The sequence below is a fragment of the Onthophagus taurus genome, chromosome 3 (genome assembly GCF_036711975.1).
Source record: "Onthophagus taurus isolate NC chromosome 3, IU_Otau_3.0, whole genome shotgun sequence".
NCBI classification, from domain to species: Eukaryota; Metazoa; Arthropoda; class Insecta; order Coleoptera; family Scarabaeidae; genus Onthophagus; species Onthophagus taurus.
In genome coordinates, this window is record NC_091968.1 from 17,847,634 (window position 1) to 17,851,236 (window position 3,603).

The following is a 3,603-nucleotide window of genomic DNA, read 5'->3' on the forward strand; positions in this document are numbered from 1 at the left end:
ATTTGGAAGTTGGGGATGACAAGATAGAGACGATTAGCAATTTCGAATACTTGTGATCTCTGATGAATAATAAAAAGTCGATCAGCGAATCAGTCCAAACCAACAAATGGAGGACAACTTAAGAGGGCTGAGGTTAGAGGTTGGAGACGACAGGCGCAGGAAGAACAAGTTTAGAGTAAAGTTCACAATGAGCTGTAGAGCCAAGCATAGATAAGCTTCATATGATGAAGAGGTAATCAAGAGGTTCAATTCATGAGTTAATTTGATTTGATCGGCGTGGAATCATCCGATTTTTTCTCATTTTGAACTACTCAGTAGGTGCGTTATCTCACTGACAAGGGAAGTATCAGAACTGTCCCTCACCGATTTTGTTGAAATTTGGTACAGCGATAGTATGGCCAAAAATAAGGTTTACATATTTTTTTATACGTGCTAATAAAGCCCCTGGGGCGAGTTATAAGGGTTGGAAATCGGGGCAAAATATATATATTCGCTTATAGGTTGAAAACGAAAATAGCTATCGAAATGTGGTAAATGTAAACTGATATTCATTTTCAAAGAGCTTTCCATTGATATATCACACATATATCTGAGGGCTTCAGGGGGTAAACTACCCCTAGTTTTTTGGAATATTTTAAAAACTACCCTGTCGATTTTAGCGATATTATGTGTCCTTATAGTACGTTTAAAAATATTAATGACGTGTTTTTTCTCATTTGCCTCTGACCATCCCCTGCAAAGTTACGGGGTACAATAGATAACCCCTTTCCTTAAGAATAATGTGATAAACTGTTGCACTTTTGAACAATATTTTGAAGAAAACCATAAATTAGTTGTAAATTAAGATTTACGTAGTAAAATAAACCCTATACGACATTACGGAGTGGCTGGGGTTGGTACCCCTAACCACTCCAAAAATTAAATTTTTTTGCGAAAATTGTCGATTTTGGTGCAATTTACCACGATAATTTTTTTATACGTTAAGTAGTACTATTGTAAGAACTTACAAGGGTTAGAAGTTTGGGGTAGAAAATATACTTTCGCTAATAACGTTCATACTCCTACAGAAAAAGCTTTTTTATCCTTATTCTATTTAAATAACACAAAAGTTCGGATAATTATATAAATATTTATTAATAATGAGTTAAAAAGCAATTGAAAAAAATGGTTAAGTATCACAAATTGTATTCTACATTGTTAGTTTAGATTTTTTTTTAATTTATTTTTATTTAATTTATTTTAATCATTGTTTCTATCAGTTGTGTTAAATTTGAGGGTAATAAATACAATGTTCAAAGCAGATAACATATTCGTTTTGGCATCAAAGTCTGGTAAACTGACCAAATCATTACTATTACTGGACTCTTGGAGTGACTACTGCCCTGAAATTATTAGTGAAGTAACTCCATCGGATGTTAAATTTAAATATTTGTCCCTGGATTCAACAATACAACCCCTGGATGTATTTGGCTTTAGAATATGGAAACATTTCGTTAGAAAATTTTCTGATCAAATTATTCTCTACCAGTACGATGTCAATTTGCATCAGCGAGATAATATTTTAAAATTGCAATCCTTAACGCATAACCAGTTGTCTTCCCCACGATTTATTAATTTTTTTAAATAGGCCTGGTTTGCATCTGGATATATAGAGGAGAGACCAGAACAGTTTGAAAATCCCGTGGTGGTTTGCTGTTCCAATGAAAAACCTACGTGCGATATCTGTGATGAATCATCACAGATCATCACTGATGATATAGCTGTTATAACTTGTGCATGGTGTAAACAATCGTTGTGTTTAAAACATTTTTTCCATGATTTTCATTATTGCCAACAATATATTGAATAAAAAACGTAAAAAAAAGAAATTAAATTAATAACGTAGAATACAATTTGTGATAGTCAACAATTCTTTTGTCAGTTACTTTTTAACTCATTATTAATAAATATTTATATAATTATCCTAACTTTTGTGTTATTTAAATAGAATGAGGTTAAAAAACATTTTCCTGTAGGAGTATGAAAGTTATTAGCGAAAATATATTTTCTACCCCAAACTTCTAACCCTTGTAAGTTCTTACAATAGTACTACCTAACGTATAAAAAAATCATAGTAGGAAATTGAACCAAAATCGACAATTTTCGCAAAAAAAATTAATTTTTAGAGTGGTTAGGGGTACCAACCCCAGCCACCCCGTAATGTCGTATAGGGTTTATTTTACTACGTAAATCTTAATTTACAACTAATTTATGGCTTTCTTCAAAATATTGTTGAAAAGTGTAACAGTTTATGACATTATTCTTAAGGAAAGGGGTTATCTATCATACCCCGTAATTTTGTAGGGGATGGTCAGAGGCAAATAAGAAAAAACACGTCATTAATATTTTTAAACGTACTACAAGGACACATAATCTTGTCAAAATCGACAGGGTAGTTTTTAAAATATTCCAAAAAACTAGGGATAGTTTACCCCCTGAAGCCCTCAGATATATGTGTGATATATCAATGGAAAGCTCTTTGAAAATGAATATCAGTTTACATTTACCACATTTTGATAGCTATTTTCGTTTTCAGCCTATAGCCGAATATATATATTTCGCCCCGATTTCCAACCCTTATAACTCGCCCCAGGGGCTTTATTAGCACGTAAAAAAATACGTAAATCTTATTTTTGGCCATACTATCGCTGTACCAAATTTCAACAAAATCGGTGAGGGACAGTTCTGATACTTCCCTTTGAGTCAGAGTCTCAATAAAAAGTTTAAATTTCAGTGGGGATTTCATTAAAACGGTTGTACAGTTCGCCAATGTAGGTGTCCCTTTTCTTTAAGTCTAGTAACTTTAAGTTTCTGAGTGTTATGTTTTAGGTTTCTGTACCTTCTCAATGACATGAACAAGGTTTAATATCACACTTTCAAATTGAGTTAATTACACACCAGTAGTTAGATTTAAGAAAAAAATAAAACGTATTATAAAAAGTATACCAGCGCAATTAAATTATACATTTGATGTTACTTTGAAGTCAGGTTGGCCGAGCGGTCTAAGGCGCCAGATTTAAGCTCTGGTTCCCAAACGGGAGCGTGGGTTCGAACCCCACACCTGACAGCTTTTTTGGGTTGTCTTTGAAAAGAATGTTTTTAGTTATTTGGAACAGTTTATCGTTGAAAATCGAGAAAGTTAAGGCGCTTTAATCGAGACTTTATACAGGTGTTTCATGAGCAATGCCACATACGTTAATATTTATTTATTTATTTCACTATTTGGGATACATACAGGGCAATCCCCACAACAGTATCGGCTAAAATAGAAAAAAACAAAATTAAAAAAAAATACAAAAGAACTCAATTACAATTTATGAAACTAAAAGGTAACAGGAATGATATTCAATAAAAGTATTATTGACACACGTTCAATTTACAAATAGCATTCCGAAAACTACTAAACGATAAAACAAAAATGTCCACGTCAGGACAATAACGATTATACATATTCATAATACGAGGTAACGGCGAATTAAAGTATGCATTAGTGCTAGAAGTGGGTAATCTAAATAAACATTGATCTCGAGTAAAATAGCTGGGCACAGCGAATGAAATATAATT

General features: G+C 32.7%; 1 non-coding gene across 1 annotated transcript; it reads left to right on the forward strand.

The window, feature by feature from the left end:
* The first annotated feature begins 3,022 nt into the window (after nucleotides 1-3,022).
* Nucleotides 3,023-3,106, forward strand: TRNAL-UAA (transfer RNA leucine (anticodon UAA)). Its single transcript has one exon. It is a non-coding gene; the product is annotated as a tRNA-Leu (tRNA).
* The last annotated feature ends 497 nt before the right edge of the window (nucleotides 3,107-3,603 follow it).